Genomic DNA, 20246 nt, shown 5'->3' on the forward strand with positions numbered 1-20246 from the left:
CGGGCCGTGGTCGGCGTCATGAACCAGCCGATGGGCAACGGTAACATGCGTTGCCTGTTGCACGCTGGCTCTTCTGGGCCCACTATCTGCCACCCCACTAACTTGCCTGACTGACAGATTCCGCTGACAGGCGATGCCAAAGGCCAAGCTCCAGACCGGAGTGAAGTGAAGGCTTTTTATTGAAATTAACTGCGTGCCTATTTGTACATCCCGCGGAGCGCATAATAAGTTTGTCAAAAATTAAACAAATAAGCTGGAGCTGGAGCTGGAGTGCCCGGGACGTGGGATCTCTCTTTCTGTTTACCTAGTTTGTTTCCGGCAGAGCTTTGATAAGCGACTTTGAGATTTGCAATCCAGTCTGCCTCTAAGGCTTCAATCTTTTCGCAATTATCAGAGCAGAGCCCGAATCACGCCGGCGGCGTTATGATTCGGAGTCACTGATTCAGGGACAAGGACAAGGACGCCCGCCGAGCAAATACTCGAACACAGTGTTTGCTCTAGCAATAATTGGCGGCATTATGACGCGCTTCGATAGCCACTCAATGCCCGGCGATCCGGCGATTATCAGCTCACCGCCGCGCCTGCATCACCTGGGCTTGTGTTTCGATTGAACTTCAAATCGAAATTTCAATTGCCAGCCATGCGTGGTCGGGGCCTTTTGGCAAAGGCCAAGTTAATGAAAATATCATTAAAGCTTGGCCCAGAGCGCAACAATAAGCACACCAGGCCGAGCAGGCCGGGCTGGCTGGCGAGCAAAGAGCGAAAAGGCTTGGCCCGAGTGCTCGTGGTTTATTGACACATGAAATATGATAGCTTCTTGTCGGGAGTGTGTGTATCTGTATCTCTGAGGTGCGTGCTAAGCGGGCATTATTCAAGCCTGGCTCGTCGGGCCAGAAATAAAGAAAGAGCTGCGCGTGCGCGTCAAAAAATACCAGGTCCCGGACCAACCCGGCCCCCTCCGGCCACTGGTGCCGGGATCAAGCATAAAAGTGCGCAATCTCTTCACGGGCAGCTCTGCTGTCAATTTGACAAATGCTGCAGGCTCAGTGGTTGTGACAGTTTTAGCGAATTCGTAATTGAGAATGCGCGCACATGCACAAATAGCATAAATACTGGGCGGGCAGTGCAGCTGCCGACAGGGCGGATGAGTGATTGCCGAACTCTGCGTTCGGTAATTAAAACGCTGCGCAGAAAGGTGTCAAGGACTCCGGGCGTCAGGTGAATGTTAAGCGTGGCCACTAAGAGGGTGATTTACATTCAGAGATTGGCTTCTTGTCGGTCACTGTGCCTATGGCATCTAGTCCCGGAGATCGTCGTTATTAGCCGGGTTTCTGTTTGTCAACTGCGATTGTCGCGCAATAGGTTCGGGAAATTATGGCGAGCTGGGACTGTCTGGGCCATAAACGTCGGCATTTTGGCACGTTTGGGCTGATTCCTACTTCGCGCATGTTGTCTTCTACTCACTCAGGGGGGGGAACTGGCACGTATCTAAGCACGCGATCGGCAAAGCGGTTCACAGGCATATTTGCATAATTTACCTGAAAGGAAAAATCAGACACATAAATTAGCTTTGCTGCAAACGAAAACAAGAGCTTTTGGGGAGAAGCAATATTTAAGCGCGGCCACACCTCTTGCAATAAATTGTGTACATTTTGCCGCGGCACACATAATAATTAAATGCACTAAAAATGAGTTAAGTGCCTCGCGAGTCGCGATGATCTGCCACGGGATTCGCAAACTCAAAATGCGGAATCAAAAGCGAAACCAAAACCACAACCAAAACCGATACTGAAATCGAAATCTCAGGAGGCTACGTCTGCACTGCCGGCAACTTCATTGATAAATAAACGAGGAACGAGGAAAATGTTTCCCCAAAAAACTACAACCCACCCGAAAAAGTCGGGCTGAGAAATATGTACGCCCTATGGCGGGGCAGCTTGCTGCACGATGCTTCCTGCACAATATGCAACAATTTGTTGCACGTCCGGATGTTTACAACAAAATAAACAACATATCGCGCGCACTCGCCTCCAATTCCCATCAATATATGTAAAAATCAGACTCCGATTTGAGTTCCCCGCGCATAACTTGCTCCAGTTTTGTTTACTCTGGCCGCGCTCCGAATCAAAGGCGCTGATCAAAGTCGCCAGTGGATTTATTATATAATCATCGCCAGCCCGCCATAATTGGCTGCAATCGATCAGTCAGCGAGTCGATTGGCCGATTGAAGCGCTAATCTGCCCGCTGACCCAGTATCTGCCCATTACTTCTGTGGCAAAGAGTCTGTGGCAGCCTCTCGGAGCCCAAGGTGCAGGTGAATGCACCCGCTTGTTGTGTTTACTAATGATCGCCCCGCCGAAGTACCGCAAGCTGCATGGTCGGGGGGCCCCGATAAATAGCTGTTTGAAGAGCTGTAATTGTTCTCTAAAGTATGGGGCGGCCCTGCGAGGGCTTGTCGCCAGCTTTGTCCGCCTGTCCGTTGTCAGTTGTCCGCTTGTCCGTCTGCGGTTAGGTCGTCATAATGAGGTGCCAAAGGTAAATATGAGCACAGATTTTCCCTCACGGCCTAGACGCTTTCGAGCCCCTTCGGCGACAGCGACAAATGTTTGGTTCTTTAATGAGATTTCCCAAATCTCAATCTCACGAGTGGAGAATGCACTTCGAGAAACATCCCTATCGTTTATGAATTAGACACCTAATGGAGTAGGTTGGTCCGCTTAGTGTGTTGCAGTGTAGGTCGATTACCTATTTTCACAGTTGATTCCGTCGCCATGTAAGCTCAAGTGCTCCTAATGACCCTCCCAGGTAGGGCAGTTGGAGCTTTGGAGGCATTACTCACTCTTGTCCCTGCCACTAAAAGCAGAAAACAAACACAGCTGCCGGCCCCAATTGTTTGGATGTTGCTGCCCCAAAAAAGAAACAATTTACAAAGGCAAGGGACGGAGCCCAATTTGTTTATTTCGAATATGCCTATTCGAATACTAGTTCTGTTTCTAGTTCCCCGCTCTTTGAAAAGCGCACAGCGCTGATAGAATTGTAACAACTGTCGCGGCGTAAGTAAGCCATTATGATTTATGCCGCCCAGCAGATTGTGATTACAAAAGTCGTTAGAATGCTGCAGCCCCGAGCCCAGAGCAGATCAGCCGGGCCGAATAAGAAACCCAACTAGAAGAAAAGGCCAGGACCAGGCCGCTGGGATTTGCATGTCTAGCGCCAATAATTCTAAGGCGTGCGCTCTGATGATATGCCAAGTGGTTGCGGCACCACTTCCCTCTGCACCACCGCACCACTGCACTTCTGCAGGCACCACCGTTCAGATTTTGTGGCTGATATGGCGTGAGGCTATATTGGCAATCTTCTGTGGGCCCATCCATCGGCTCGGCTGATCGCGGCTGTGCGTGGAATCGCAAGTATCTGCGTTTGCAATTGCAATTAAGAGAAAGTGGGGGATATCTGGGGAGGGGGCCGGAGAGGTCCTGCCCAGCTGCGAATGCAATCTGCGAGCATGGCTCTGTGCATGTAAGCGGCGCTTTCAGAGGCGTCCCTTATCAGCCGGGCCGGGGCGCCAGGAGATGCTGTTGCAACTGCAGCGGATGTTGCTGTTGTCATTGCAGATGCAACACTCGATTGGCGAGTCGAAGAGGCACGCAAAAAGAAGGGAATCCCACCAAAACACGAATGAAGAATACCCTCGGCCAGCTAATGTTGATTTCCATCCTCCTGAACAGAAGTGTGTGCCTCTCTGGCTCCAACCCGATCTTAATAGTCGGAAGTTCGAGCTTGCCCCGCCAACGCCCCCGCCAAATAAGTGTACCCTTTGTTCTGCGGCTTGAGGACCAGTGTACGCCCAGCAAGTGAAAATCAGCGTGAGTCATGCGGTTGTAGACCCGGGCGAGGACTGGAGCCCCGGGATCCAAGAACAGCCCCAGACAAAGGCCTCATTAGGCGGAGTCCGCGGCGAAGACTCGTTTCGATTTCAGCGTTGGCGTTGAAAGCGCGTCGAGCACTCCTCCTTAACTACATAAACTATATAGTTACAGTCATTGCAGGACCGATCGGCACGATCATCATCGCCATTACGGTCATCATCATGTTGCGCCCATAAAGCGAATTATGCCATTTGCGTAAATTATTGTCAAGTGGCCCCGGCACACTAAATCATAGAGATAGAGCTGGCGGTGGGGCCGAGGCCGGGGCTCCTGACGCTTGACGTCGAATTGGGGCTGTTTTCACGCCAGTCGCAGGGGGCGCTCGGGGGACCTGTGGGGGATCTGTGAGCCAGGGTTCAGGGAAGGTGACCCACAAAGTGTTGGCTGATACCCAAAATGCATATTTATTTTGCAATGGCCTATTAAAACATACAACTTTATAACTCGTTCCACTTTTGTTCCTCGCCGGGGATTCTGGGCCCAACTTTCATATTGGGAATTATATATGCAGCCGTAATGAAAAGCCATAAAAAATGATACTTATAAGGGGCTGGCGGCTCCCTCCCCTCGGCGGTGCATATTTGTCTTCAATACGCCATATGCATATAGCGGAGCGGAGCGGCAGCCAAGAATTTGACCCAGAAATGCAAGTTGCGGCTTCAGTAACGCGGAAGTGCTTTTTTACGGCCTTTGCTGGCGAGCTGCGACTGAGACAGAGACTGGGACTGAGGCTGGGATGCTGCTGCCTTTCAGCGAGTATAAATAAATTTAATGACTCAATTTGTAATGAGAAATGTGTCGGGATCGGATAGGGATCGAGACCGCGATTGTTTGTTTGTTCTGATCGCGGCTCCCACTTGCGGAGTTCCTGCCACAGTTCTGCTTAAACTGACTGACTGGCGTTGGCTCTTCAGCGTTAATCAAAGGACCATTCGGGGCACTCGGTTCCACTTAAACTTGAATAAATTACATCGTTTAGCGATCCCCAGCCCCAGAGGGCAGTTATTTTTGCCAAAAACAGTACTCCGCAAAAGTGCAAATTCACTTTGTTTCCGCGCGTTATCTCTGCCCGAAACAGGTTCGAATTCCGCGCAACTTTGCTTATAGCTGCCTTTGTTGCTTGCTTCTATTATTTTTCCAGCAAAGCGATCGCGAAGTTGGGCAATTCATAGCGATTTATGACGAGAATGTCAATAGGCCGGAGCGCATAAATGCTGTTAATTAACATTTATTGTTTGCGGACTCGAGGGGGGCAGAAAGAGCCCCGAAGACACAAAGGGGGTCCTTCTGGCTACGAAAAGCATTCAATTTGCTGGCCATAAAGTTTTATGAAGGTTTTGTCTCGCATTGTTTGCCGTTGAAAGTGGAAACGCGAGCGAGCCAGCCGTGGGCGGCTTGGATCGGCAGAATCGGTGATATTTTGGCCAACATCGGAGGCCTGCGGATCGAAGACAAAGAACTCTAGTCTTTGTTTGGAGTAGTGCGCCCCCCGCTGATAAGCGTGGAGACTTTGCTCGCTCTAATCAGCGGCCAGCAATGAAGACTGGCGACTGGTAATTAACCCACTGCATTGCTGACCGCTGAGTGAGTGCTCACGAGCGTAATGGCGCGCAGAGCAATTGAAGTTCTTCCAGCGCCTAAGGACTGACAAGCCGAATTGATGTGATTGGGGGCAATGAGTGGGAAGCCCAGCTCGTCCCTTCCCGCCTTTGTCTGCCTTTGTTGTAAACAAACTAATTAAAACTGACACTGACGGCGGCGGATGACAATTCTCGCAGCTGCCTGCCAGCTCCGAAAGCCCTAGGGAGGCTCCCTTTGCTGGCATTCGCGTTCAATTGAAATGTTGCACGCACAATTGCAGGCACTTCAAAGATGCGACATTCAAATGGAGTGCCGTCCAGCCAAAGAGGCACAAATTGGCGGCGGCAGCGGCACACAAATTGGCAACTGGGGCGGCGGCAGCATGTTGCCAGCAGCTGTGCTGTCTCCACATGCTGGCCACATTTCCAAATCGACAAAGCCCAAACAAATACCCCGGAAAGGGGACGTTGTGTACTCTGGCACTAGCAGCAGCCCAAGTTATGACTCTGCTGGGAAAATGCAAAAATGCCAGCGATTTGTGGGCACACACCTATGTGTGCAGATGCTGGAGAGGTGGGCCGCCGGAGGGGCCGGGGCCGACGACGACGACAGTCAGTCTGGCAAGACATGCGAGACGTGGGCAAATAATTATACGAACATGAGTACCCGAGCACCGAGCTGCGAGTCCCTCCTCTGCTGCGCCGACCGGCCTGCCACTATAATTGTTGTCTATTTGGTGTTGGCTTTTAGCGCAACTGCACAGCCGGAGAGCCGGAGAGCCGCAGAGCGCTACCTGCCGCCGCTCGGGCTTAACCCATGCTGGCCCAATCACAACATTGGCAATCAGAGCTTCCGACTTACTCCAGATCGACATGCAAAGCAGTGGCGGCCATTACATCTATTCGTTTATCAACTGCCGTCATAGGGTTAACCGAAAATCGTTACACATTCGCTGCTAGCTCTGCTGCTGTTGTTTTGCGGTATTGTGTGGCTCGTTGTGGCCCCGAGCTGCCTGCCAAGCCGGACCGGTGACAATCATAATTTTTCATAACTCAACCGGTTTCGGCGATCCTGACTGACGTCTGTGTGGCTCTCTGACGAGTATTTCGCGCAGTGTGAGCGGTCGCTCATGCGCACAAGTGGGCTTTGTGTTTTCAGTGTTCGGTTTTCAGTTTTCAGGTTGAGGCCCAGGCCTCACAGCTGGAGGACGACAACAACCGATAGGCGGGGGCAAGGGTTCAGGAACGGTTCAGAGGCAGAGCAGTGCAGGCCAGGCGTCGTGCTCGTTGCACAAAAGAATAATGTGGCATGTGCCCGGCTGTAATTACCGCTCAGACCTTTGGGGCCCTCGGTGTGTTGGTGGCTGAAACTGGCTCTCGTAATTAGCCGCGTTTCTCGTATTTTTTCTGGCACTGAAGGCCCTCGGACCTAGGCATTTGTGTTTTGCATAATCGCCGAGATGTGTGGCTAGGAAATCTGGTTTTTCGACCACCACGACCGAACGACCTCGAGGGTGGCGAGTCACAGAAGAACAGAATTAGTTCGATCAAATCCCCAGACATTCGAAGAGCTTCTTTGACATTTCGAGACACTTCCCAGTTCGGCTCCATCTCCACGACTGCTCTCAGGCACCATCAATTCTCGTGGCCTGGCATTTAAGTTGTAGTTGGACATCTGCGGTCTATAATTTTCAAACATTCAAGTGCCCATCACCGGACTCGAACTGGCAGACCCATTTTTCTCGGCGGCCGCCTGTGAAGGGAATGGAAACATGGCATTGCCAAAATAGCGATCGGCTGGGCCGCAGTGGCAGCAACATGGAAAACTGTTGCAGCTGCAATTACTCGCACTTCAAAATGCCAGCGTTTTGCACAAAGAGAATTCTTCGCTCCGAACAACAACCCAGCCGAGGCAGTATCAATCACTCCGCATTTGCATGCAACAGACAGTAGCCCAGCAGAGCGAAGCCGCAACACTGGGAACGGCAAAGTGAGGCATAAATTAGCCGGGGGCTTTGTGTTAAGTTTAAATGTTGCACAGGTCGCCCCAGCCCCCTTGCCAGCCAGTCTTCGTGGACTGGCTGGCTCCTGGGAGTAAAAGTGTTTTCCGAAGTCTATTGTACTCCTACAGATACTGCACTTTCGCTGCAGAGTGGCGTGTCATACGTCCCACCGTGACTCATAACTGCCAGGTACACTTTAGATTAGAACGGAGAGAGACGGGCCTGGTGTCCCATGTCCTGTCTTCGCACAAAGGACTCTGACATAACACCTCGCCGCAAATGATTTATGTTAAGCCCAGGCGAAAATCGCATAAGCGGACAGGCTTATCTCAACGAGCTGCTGCTGCCAATACCCAATGGAGGCCAGCTGAGGAGCCACTTCTGGCTACATGCGTGCAACAAAACAGGAAAGAAGCGAGCGGGGCAGAGGATGTCTTTGGAAAAAGCCGAAGCATGGGTACCCTTTCTGGCTTTTCTTAGGAGCGTGAAAACCGAAGAGACCTCCCAAACTATAGTAATAATGAAAATAATGGAGCTTAGCTTTGAATCCGACAGACCCCCTCTCGGAAAGGGTATGAAAATAAAGGCTGGAGGCAAGAGCAGCCGCATTGATAGGCGCAATTAATTATGCGCGCCTCGCACTGACAGTAAGCGTTTGGCTTCGGAGCGCTGTCTTGCCGCTCCAGCTCCAGCTCCAGCTCTGTCTCCCCCTCCTTCTCCCGTTCCCGCTCCCGCTCGCACCTCTTGGCGGTCGCTCGTCGGCGCTCGTATCAATGACCAAATGACATATTAGCCTTCGCCTTAGTGTAAAAAGCCGAGATAACTTTGGCAGACGCAAACGCAAACGCACACGCAATCGGCAACAACACGAAGAACCAACACTGGCAACAACAACAACAACGGGGGGACTGTGGGGCAACAAGAGCACCATGACGGCGACAACTTTAGAACTCCACGAGCGGTCTAATCGTTTATTGAACTCAGACTTCGGACCGGGGCGCACATAATACGCATACGCAGCGTGTGCCGCGCTCCGATTTTCGGTAAACTGGAGCAGGCAGCGTCCCACTGCGCCACTCTGCTGCCCCGCTGGCGGCGATGAGAGCTTGGAATTACGAGAGCTAGAGGGGTCCCCCGCCGGCCCTGGGAGTTCTATTAGGTGGCAAGGGGTCCGCTTCCAAACAGATAACTCGGAGGCTATGCAGATACGTTGGTTTCAGAAGAGAATGTGTTTTTAAAAGACTCGGTTGTTACCTTCTGGGGTGTATTGTGCTGGGGAGTAGAAACTGATGTGCACGTTTCGTTGAAATATGAGTAGCTAGGTGACTATCACAGAGGTGGCCCCGAACACAGCAGAACGGAGCTGGGCTCGAAGAACGGAACGGAGCGGAGAACCGACCTTTCTGGCGCCATTGGGCTCTGGGGAGTGAATGCAACTCCCACGCTCTAAAGTAGCTCGTTTGGGGCATTTGTCACGTCTTTGTTGCCACTCCGAGCAGTCGCTTTCCTCCAGGAAATCGTAGTTCTTTCTGACCATATCGCCCCAGCCCTATTCCGCGCCGCCTGTGTGATTCCCAGGAAACTTTATTTACGAGCCCAGAGCGTGCAGTGTCTGCCTCGAATTTTGATGGGCGGGAAGGTGGCAAGAGGCAAGAACGAGTATCGAATAGGAGCGCTAATGTACTCCGTTTCACAAAAATATTAGGCCCGGCTTTGTTTGTTTGTGGCCAGTAAGTAGGGGCGTGGCCCAGAACTTTGGCTGAAAAGCATCTGGACTCGACGCCAAATTGTCAGTTACTTCTGTGCAATCAGTCGCACAATAACAATAATCCGGCTCCACAGCCCTCGGTCCCAACACAAATAGGCTGGGCAGGCACTCTAGATAGAAATCTTAATAGAATTGCGAGGCGAAATGCAATGCCAACACACGGACACAAGCCCGATGCATTGGCAGATGGGACGGTGCGGCGGCGAAGAGTTACGAGGCCTAATGATATTTATCAGCCATTCAAGCCATTTCAGGGGGCATCATCATATTTACAAGTTAATATTTACGCTAACAAGCTTTGCCGGCCCACAACCGAGTTGCTGATCTGGCCAAAGGCTCAATCCGCTAGCTCCCAGACCGGAGCTCTCCTCTTTCTTGGCTGGATTCTCGGGATCTGAATCTCGGATTCCGCACAATGGCACTGCCACGGAGCCCGGAGATGGACAGGAGATACGGGGGAGGGCGACATGAGTAGACAAGGAGAATGCTTGTTAAAGCGCACAACATGCAGATTTCATTAAAGATACAGCCGGATGGCACTGCGCCGTTCGCCGAAGGGAGCTCCCATGTGGGTAGCACTGGAAAAAACCGCGGATCTAGTTTCATTGTTCTATTAACCCTATCCCTGGAACTCCAGTGAGTTATGCCCAGTGCAGGGATGCGAAAACAGTGTAATAAGCTGCGAAAGTGAATCTCCGGCGGGAGTTGCTTCCAATTCCATTTCCATTTCCACTTCCACCTCCGTCTTCAAATAGAAGACCAGCTGACTGGCTGCACAGTGACTGGGCTGTGGCCTAATAGCTCCGGCAATAAAATGGCAATTAAGTGCCTTTATGGCCGTGTCCCATCTTCCTGCTCCAGAGCTGTGGGGCATCCTTTTATGTCCCGTGGCCGCGGCCATAAAAATACTTGTTTACGCATGTCCCAACAACTCTATACCTCGGAAAGAGGATAGGCCAGGACGGCCTGGGGGCCAGCCCAGATTTTGATATTATCTGCGGTCTTTGCGGTTTTTCGGCAGATCGTTTGGGGATCCTAGGGCCCCCGGCCATCCCAGGGCGGGGATGCATTGTTTATGTTTATTGCGGGCATAAGTTCGTGCTATTTTATAGTTTTATCGCCCAAGCACATGTCGAATGCAATTTGCTGGGCGGCCAGTCCGCGTTTATTGATTCTAAGTGTGAGTTTATGCTGCGGACAAAAGGGCGGCCGTAGCATTCGCTCCGCATGTCAACTCCGCAATTAACGCGGAACTGGGAACAAGGAGTCCTGCTGCGATCGGTAATGCAGTTCTGGAGGCAAATCGGAGGATTATGGTGGATTAGGCTCGCGCGGTAGGGCCTTGTTTGGATTGCTTTATGGCCGGGAAAGGGCGAGAAGGGCTCAAGTTGAGGACCCTCCGAGTTGCCATTTAGTTGTAATCAGGTTGTTACCTCAAGGGGGTCTCTGACACCAAAAGATGAGACTTTAATTCTGGTTCTGCGCTGACAGAGCTCCGAGTTCCGAGAGCCGCTCTCTGACTGGCTCAGTGACTCACCCACGGCGCGTATGCGTAATGTTATTGAACGGCTCTGCAGCTCCCCCGCCACACCGCCACCCGCTCTACCTGGACGAAAACACGCTTTGTACATCGCCTTATCTCCCCTGCGTTTATGGCTTCGCCAAACTCTGTTCTTATCAAGCCAGCGGAGTTTGCTTTCTCGCCTGTTTTCGGCGCAGCCGTTTAGGAATTAATGCGAATTCGATTTAAAATGTTTGACTTTGGCCTGAGTCACTGGCGGATTTCGCGCGAAGCTCATACACCCCAGATGTAATGTATTCGATCGACGCTTATTGAAATGCAAACAGTTGGAGAGCAGAGGCACAGAAGCCCCTGGCAGGGCAGCGCTGCATATTTGCATGAGAATTAGAAACAAGACAGCCGCGCCGTGCCGGGGTCTAACATCTGACTCGGGCGCAGAAATCTTGTTCGGCATGGGGCGACCATATAAGTCGGGGCATACCAAAAATAACTCGGCGTACGGCAACATCGGCAGCAACTCTCAAGCGACTTCAAACTGGCCCAGCAGCAACATCAACAGCAACAGCAACACAAATGGCAACATTAGCGCAAATTTCAGCGGGGCACAATTGGAATTTGAATTTTGGTTTTTGTGCGAGGCGCAAACACGTTTTGTTTTGGATTTTGGGGATTTTTTACGCGATTGAGTGGAAGAGGCAGAGCCGGCCGAAAAACAGAATCTTCGAGCCAATGACTCCGAGAAACATGTGTTGATTAACATAAATGATTTGGCGCGGCTCTGGAAAGCCTGTTGGTCTGCCGTTCGTGGATCTGGGCAACATTTTTGGGAGTCTTACTGCTTGTTGGTGTCAAAACGCATAAAACGAATAACAGCCGCGAATATTTATTGACTTAATTGGCATATTTGTCCGGCTGTCCCCTGGGAGAGCGCTCGAAAGTCAATTAAGAAACTGTTACGTACCTTTTTCGGTTGCGATTTTCATGCAAAATGGCCAGAGATGTGTCCAAAGCCCGAGCTGCAAAGAGAAAGCAAATGGGCCGCTTAGTTATTTGTCAACTAATCAAGGCAGACGCGATCGGCCTTTGTTCGCCGAGGGCCCCTGGCAGAAGATATTGAGAAGATATTGGCACGCAGGCCTTATATGCTAATTACGCGCCGTGTCTTTCGCATGATAAATGCCGCTGACTAGATGCATAAATTTGGCCGCCGAAAGCTGGTTGGCCAAAGCTAGGCCAGACTCCGTCGAAGCAAACCAAACGCACATCGATAATGCAATGCGGCATAAATTAGCGGGTGATGAGCTCCCCAGCCCCAGCTGGGGCGGGAGAACTTGGGGGCCAGCCCAGGAAGACCGCGGCCAGGTCGGTTGACAGCTGACGAGTGGTTGCAAAACGGCTCATATAACTTGCAGAACAGCCCGCGAGTTTCCCATTTCCCCGTATTTCCCTTGCAATTCAATCAGCCCGGAGTCTTGTCCGTCGAAACGGAACCAGACGTCATTCGGAATACAAATCGCCCGATGTGGCACATCAGGTTTCGCCACGGCCTCGGGCTGGGTGACTGGGAAGCAGTAGAATTTCTAAACTGGTTGCGAGCGCCCCAAAAGGCCAAGACTGAGGCTAACAATGCGTCTCCAAGAGCGGAAAAATGTACACTGAATTCCAGTAGGTGCGGGCAGTTTTACTTTCAAATGCCAGGCCAATTGGCCAGGCGTGTGTTAATTGAAACTAAATGACAGCCCGACACCGGACAGGGCAGAGCTGCCAGAAGTCGACGGCGGCCCTAGTGCTTTGATTAATTATAGACAGCCCGTCATAATTTACGGCTCTAATTTGCAGCAGTGGCAGTTGCAAGTTCCCAGTTGCACGCAAGAATCCGACAGGGTCGGGGGACTGTGGCGGAGGGACGGGAAGGTTACGAAAGAGCCTCCGGCCGTCTGAAAACGAAAGTTTGTGTTTTCTTAACCCACAAACTGATCGGGGCTAGACACAAAGCCCTCCACTCGAGGGCCGGTTGACAAACCATCGCCAGATTTACTTTTCAAGAACTAATCCGCGGCGCGCAAATTACTGCAGACTCATGGCCTAATCAAAAGTAAGAGTCGAGGAAGCCGTTCATCAGCAACGAAAATAAGACAAACGAGTCGGGCCCGAATTAACCCATATTCGCCGAGATGCTCTGCGGGCTCAGCCCCTTCAGGTGCTCAAGTGGGGCTTGCGTGCCCAGAGCTTATTGATCGGAGGCTCCGATCCGAGGTAGCAGCTACTGACCCACCTTTGCCTTAGACTGTGGCAAGATCAGCTGCGGTGGATCAGCTGCATCCAGTGTGTGGGTGCCACAACTCACGAGCCACCTGCATTCTCCAATTCTGGCTTTTGACGCTGACTGCTCGGCAACTCGCAATCTGAAGGCCTGCCAATCAGCAGACAATGCGCTGCCAGCCCAGCGTGCCACTGCCAAAATATTGGTTCTGTGTGCACACGACTTCGCTATGCATTTCAAATGCAAATTGGATTTGAAAGGTAATTGATCCCCGGGCCACAGGCCTCAGCTCCCCAGCTCCCCAGCTCCCCAGTCAATGACAGAATAATTCTGCGCGACTTTCAAATGCGGCGCAGGAAACACAAATCCCTCAGAAACCGAAATTGGACAACAAACGAAGTAAACTGATTTCGTATGCTGGCTGCGATCTGGACGGAATCATGGAAATAAAATAAACTCCGCACGATCGCTGGCACATTTATAACTTTGAACTTGACAGCCCTGGCTATATCGCCGACTGGGAACTGGCTGGCAGTGGGGCAACAACCAGAGTATTAGATTCTTTGAGTTTCAGAAAGAAAGGGGTCTTCCGTCAGTCGTGTCTGGCCTTCATTGAGGGGACAGCGCTAATTAGATTTCATTTTCATCCAAAGTTCGGAGCAGAGCCCTCGGAGACCTCCGAGAACAGACTTCGAATCGGGCCGAACGGTTCATTAAACACGCGTGGAAGCGTTACAAATTAACCCACTTATTTATGATTATTCTCCTTAAGTTTTAAAATGATTTAGCGGCCATAACAATTGGAGCCCCTCCCCGGTCTCTGACTCCGACTCGGACTCGGGGGTCTTGATCCCCCCCAGATGGGGGAACTCGGACTAGGAGATGCAGTCGCAGTCGCAGTCGGATCTCGCAAATTGCATAATCACCCAGCTGCGCTGCGGACCGGCAGAGGTGGCTATTCTTTATCTATTCGGGGCTGGAACGTGTTCCAGTCGGCTGCTCCACTTCTGCCCCTGCCCCCGACCCCGCCCCCGCCCCTCCTCCTCCGTGGTAATTGGCCCGGCAATTTGCAATTGTGGCGGCTCTGTTCTGTTTCTGTTTGTGGCAGATTGATGCCTTAGTTTGATAATGGCCGAGCGGGGCATGCAATTTTAACGGTTGCCGCTTCTGGGGGCAGGTGGCAGGTGGCGGGGGCAGGTGCTCTCTGAGACTCATCTCCCGGTGGCCGCAGGAAAGGGCAACGACTGCCACTGCAACTGTGTCAGGTGATTCACTCGGGGACAGTTGCTCATAAAGCAGCAGCAGTCACGTGCCTGCCACCGCCTGCGCCCCGCCCCTTCCGCCTCTTCCGCCTCCGGCATTTTCTTGAAATAAGAGTGGCTCTACAGGTGTCAGAAAATTAGCAAAAACAAAGTGTTATGTGCCGCGGAGCCCGAAAGAGTGACAATTAGGCGCATTTTGTGGCGCATTGTGCTTTTTTGTGGCTGCACTGCACTGAGCCCCCCTCAGCCCCCTCGGTGGGGCAGTGCTGCAATAACAATTTGCGCTGCACAGAAATGCGCCAGCAGCTTGGTCAGTTGGACGAAAAGAGCCAAAAAAGCCGGAGCCGGAGCCGGGCCTAAATCCAAATTGAGACAAGTTGCGTGGCAACTTTGGGGCTGCGTCGTGGGTAGGTGAGTGCTGCACTTTGTGGCAATTGTTTCGGCCCGCCGTCGGGCCACTCGGGCGGTTCACACAGTTCATTAGGCGAAGAAACGAAAAGTGGAGCTTAATTGTGCAACAGATGATACAAATTGTCAACCGGCTGGGAGGGGAGGGAGTGCCAGCGCCCCAAAGCCAATGCCCAAAAAGGTTGATGGACAGCCACTCGCCGTCGGGGAAACCAGAGCCAGCGCGGAGGCTCGAGTAATGCAGAATGCACAGTCAATAAATCGATTGGATTTCATTAATTGTTAATTGAAATAAGGCCCGTAACCCAAGACGCACAAAAGAAAGAGACAGGGCAAGGGCGGGGGACAGGGACGGCGAGGGAGTGTTGAGGGAGTGGGCCTCGCCCCAGTTCGACTTGCAGATGCAATATTTCGGATTCCAAAGCGGAATTCGTCAATCGATTCTCAATCAAACTACTTCATCATCAAGCTCAGTCCTTTCCAAGGACCAAGAAGATACATATTTTACAAAAAAGGATTCGACATGTATCTTTGTTGCATAACATTGACATCCTCTACAAGAATACGAAGGAGCAGGCTCAAAGAACATGTAAAATACTCTCTTCTAAGTTTTATTCCCTATCCTCCCTCTCCCTAAATCGCTCTTTCGCTCTCTTACAGGCCTCCCACGCTTAACCTGCCTCCCACACTCTCTTTCGTATCCTTCGCTCGCATCCTTCGTTATCTGCATATTCGCAATCCGTAAGTTCCGTTGGGTAGCGTGGTTCTCCCAAATCTTTGGTAGTTGGATCTGATCTCGCGTCTTTAAGCATCGTTAGTAGTCCGTCTCCGTCGAAGTTCAAGTGGAGCTCCGTTTATATTTTTTCATTTGCGACTAATTTTAGTAAGATACACAAGTATGTTTTAAATTTTAGTCTCGCTTTAGTTAGTGTCCTTAATTTCGTAGTTCTTCTATCCTGCTTTCGCGAGTGTGTGTGTGTTTGAGTGGCGGGTGCTCCTCGGGCTTTCGTTCGTGTGCGTAGTGTGGGAGTGTAGGAAGCGGCACGAATAAGATCCAGGCGTCCTCCAGCAGCAAGTACAGTTTCGCACTCACGGCTAGTGCCTAAGCCGAAGGAGCCTCAGGTATTTCATATATTGTTTGTAACTTTTCTGGGGTGTCCCATATGGGCCACGATGAATGCTGTATCTTTGCCAATAATTAACCGATTCTAGAGCTGAATACCTTAAATGATTTGTAGAGTGATTCTCCACCAATCTGCATTTAAATCTGGATAAAAAATATTTTTCAAATTTTTTTTTATTTTCTGGGGTGTCCCCGTCGAAAGTGCATGGGAGGGACAATATGAGCCACGCCGAAGGCTGTAACTTTGACAGTAACAATCCGATTCTTCAGCGGAATACCTTAAATGATTCGTGGATTGATTCTCTATCAATCTGCATCCAGATCTGGGAACCATATATTTTTAATATTTTTTGTCCATTTTCTGGGGTGTCCCTTCCAAAAATGTGCTGGAGGGACTATATGGGCCACGTCGAAGGCCCTATCTTTAGCAATAAGCATCTGATTCTGGAGCGGAATACTTTTAATGATTCGTGAATCGATTCTCCACCGATCTGCATCATAATCTAGCAACAAAATATTTTTCAGATTTTTTTTCCAATTTTCTGGGGTGTTTCCTTCAGGAATGCATGGTAGCGGCTATATGGACCACGGTGAAGGTTGTATCTTTGCCGATATGTATCCGATTCTAGCGGAATACCTTAAATGATTCGTGGATCGATTCTCTAGCGGAATACCTTAAATGATGCGGAGATCCATTCTCCATCATTCTGCATTAGAACCAACAATGTGTATTCGATTTTTTGTCTCTAATACCCTTTAACTCTAAACCTTAGAATATATCTCCATCATATACTACCATCAACCGTAGTATAATAGGGTAATAGGGTATGGGAGCCACGGCATCGTCAGAGCTTTCCCTTCTTTGTTAGTGGGACGAGGCAGTAATATAACCACGCGGAAAATATCCGACAAGGCGACACCGCCTGCAATGGCGACAACTGGATGCCAAGGAAAGCTGCAGATGCCACAGATAAAGACACAAACACAATGGCAGATACGCGGTATCCCAGGCTGGAATAGTGTCTACACGGAGGAAAATAAGTCACAGCACCACAACGTGGCACTAATTAAAGGCTTTGTGGACACTCAGCACCCCCTTGTTCTGGGGAGCCCCTGGTGGTGCGTAGGGGCTGGAGGCGCGTTGCGTGGCTTGTGTGGTGCAGTGGAGCCGCTCTGTTGATTGGTGGCTTCAGTCAGTCGGCTGGCGACATTAATTTCACTTTAACAAACATTTCGCTTGTCTGCCGCCGCGGAGACCGCAATGCCGAGGCAGACTTTTGCGGCCTGTGTGACAGATCATATAGAAATGTGTTGCATTTTTAATCAAAACGATCGATCAAACGGTAGTTTTGTGTTGCTGTTGCTGTTGCTGCTGCTGCTGCTGCTGCAGTTGCGTTTGAGTTTCAGCTGGATGGGGAGTTGGATTTTCTTCATTATGTATCACGCACATATGGCGCTGGTCTTCTGTTTCGAATCGACTCATTCGGTGTGTCTGGTCTGTTTGCTAACCGACGTCTGTCTGTTTGCCTGTTTGTCTGTTTCTGTGTTTGCCAGACGTGCCTGCTACCCTCTCCCTGCCACCCCTGCCAGACTACTTTTCTCCCAGTGCATTCGATTTGTCTGTGCGAATGCCTCAGTTGACACACGATACTCTGGGACTGGGACTAGAGTTGGGGCTGGAACGGAGCTCCGGTGGCCTGCATCTGCGTTTCTGTGTTTTTGTTTGTCTGCCACTCGAATCGTTTGATCGATCGCTGCTGAAAACATAATTCGGCCGCCGGGCCTTTTAGGGAGACCGACCCAGGCGAGCCAAAAGTCTCAATTACCAGCTCCGCACTCTGGAATCGGAGAGGGGCTGCTGCTGGTCCGCGAGGTAGAGCCTAATGGCCCGGCTAATAGCCCCGACCCAGCCCTAACCCTTAACCTTTACCTCTGGCTGTGCAGTCGCTGCAGCACAACCTTGAAACCGCACTACAAACAATCAAAAACCCATTAACGCCCGCTCCAAAGCGCTGTGGAGGGACCTTCGCCCCGTCGGCGGCTGGGTACTCGAAGTTGTGTTACGAGTATTTACCAACATCGCTGCGATGAGGCTGCACATTTCTCGAGAACTATTACGGCCACTACAACTACACAGTCTAAACACTCTGCTCCCGGACACTGGCAGCCACAAAAGCAGCAAAGTCGGGGGAAAATTTGGGTTTCAACTATCGGGACAAGCCTTTCAAAACTTGACTAATTTTGCGCCCGCTGGTGTGCTTTGGGTGTCGGGGGCAGCCTCCCCCAGCAGGCTGATTCCAGCCCCCTACGAATCGAATTGAGAAACAACGCTTTGTCTCAACATTTCTAAGAAGCATTTCATGCCCCGGCGAGCGTTGCGTGCAGCAGTCTGGGCCGCAGATGCAGCGATTCAGATGCAGATTCAGATGCAGATGCTGCTGCAGGGAGCCCCACGTGATTCCAGCTCCGAATGCGCCTGCCTGGGTGCCACAAGTGTGACTATTAAATTGGCGGCGGTAATTCGAAGTAGTGTTGTCTCCCCGCAGACCTCCTTTTGCAGGGGCTTGGTTTTTCGGTCTGGCCTGGTCTGGGACCACACATCCAAGTCTGTGTCTGTGGGCTTGGGCCCGGGTTTTGGGTTTGGGTTTGTTTGGTTTGCTGAAATTAACTCTCATGAGTGTGCGTGCGTGTCTGCGGCAGGTCTGTGTGTGTGTGAGTATCTGGGGGCATTATGCAACTGCCACAGTCATGGCGGCACATTTGAAAAGCGAGTCTGAGACTCTCCCGCTCGGTTCTCGTTCAATTGAAGTTTTATGACGAGCATTATTTCCAGCACTGAGACAAAGGCACCACAGAAACTGGCTTTTCTTTCAGTGTTCTGGTGGCCACCCAGCTCTTTCATGGCCGGTCCAGATTGGTAATTAAAATCGGAATCGCTCCGCAATCGCAGAGCATCGCTCCGTGGCAGAATCTGATTAGCAACCTACGCGCGACATTTTCTGAATTATGCATTCTGGCATTTCTGGCCTGTCAGACAGCAGAGCTCAGAGGCTGTCCAGGCCGGGCTGTCAGGCGTTGCCCACATGCTCCACTGGCGGCTGTCGGAGCGGTTTAAGGAGGCAGTGGGGCCGCCGCCATTCTGCCAGTTGGGTGACAAATCAATAGCCAGAACGTAGGCACAATCTCAGGATCGGGAGCAGGAGCAGGAGCAGGAGCAGGAGCGCAGTGCCACCAAGTGTAGGCATTAAATATGCTGCTGACACTTCGCAGTCTTCCGAGGAGACAGCGCCGGTAATCAGCAATAAACCATATCTTCCTCGCTGCCCAGCGGCTGGCAGCTGATACTGCGACATGATCGAGAATCTCTGCTGGGGCGTGGGCTTGGTGGGCTTGGGGCTTTGCAGTTCTACCAGCTAATTAAGCGGCTTGGCTGCGATGGGTCCTCCCGTAGTCCTGATACCCTTCTCAGCTTTTGAGTAGAAGGCTTAGGGAATGGCTGAATGTTGGTAGTTCAAAAAAGAATTTGTTGCGAAAGTACCCTGTCAAATGCCCTGGCCAGAGGTACATTACAGGGGAAAAACAACTGAAAACGAGAAAATATGAGACAGCGACAAGCGTTTTGTAATGCTCCGAGTTTGATGAGTTCAAAGACCGACCGTAAAAATACAAAGACCCCAAAGCCCAGTTTGCTGGAAATCGTAAGAAAGATACATTTTACAACCCGGCGACGGCGGTTACACAAAAATCTGCCGTAATGAGCGGCTAAGGTCAAGGACTTGGGAAGTGGACTTCCCGGCCGCAGAAACGGAAGTGGGTCGGTCTTTGAACAAAGGTTTTTGGCTCAAAGATAGTATCTGAGTTGCTACTAAAAGCGCTGCCAGCTAGCTCTTCTAAATCTATGTATCTCATGTTCCATTAAATCTCATTCTGAAAAATAGTCTCCTAGTCCGCCAGAAAAACTGATATTCTGTTCAGATTAAACATTATTTTTAATCTACTTCCTTCTAAAACAGTAGAATATTATTTAAAAGTCATTGACTACCACAAGGGTATAAATTATATTATCATTTCGAAACAGTGTAGCAATTTTTGACAGTGTATGCAGAGAGCTGAGGGGACAAAAAATAAAGGAAAATAGCACAATGCGATGGACGCGGCGATGGCTTTCGGGAACGGCCTGGCTGACTGATACATTGTTGGAGGAAGTGATCTCATCGTAAATTACAAATTACACAGAGTCACGATATCAATTTCAGATATAGCGATGTGTTTGTCGCTCTGCTGTTTGTTGTTATAATTAAATCGTTGTTTTCTGTGGCTCTGTTGCTCTGTTGCTCTGCGACCAGCGCACCCTTGCCGGAGAAGAAATGCTCGCAACAATCCGAAAA

The 20246-nt window shown here is 50.8% G+C and overlaps 1 protein-coding gene across 2 annotated transcripts in view; it reads right to left on the reverse strand.

The window, feature by feature from the left end:
- Positions 1-20246, reverse strand: part of LOC6500267 (rho GTPase-activating protein 7) — a 77254-nt gene that overhangs the window by 39788 nt on the left and 17220 nt on the right. For both annotated transcript variants that reach the window (XM_044718369.1, XM_032449770.2), the window contains one exon: positions 11764-11818. The gene's annotated coding sequence lies outside the window, so the exon portion shown is untranslated. The remainder of the gene's footprint in view (positions 1-11763; positions 11819-20246) is intronic.

The sequence above is a fragment of the Drosophila ananassae genome, chromosome 2L, assembly GCF_017639315.1.
Source record: "Drosophila ananassae strain 14024-0371.13 chromosome 2L, ASM1763931v2, whole genome shotgun sequence".
Classification (NCBI taxonomy): domain Eukaryota; kingdom Metazoa; phylum Arthropoda; class Insecta; order Diptera; family Drosophilidae; genus Drosophila; species Drosophila ananassae.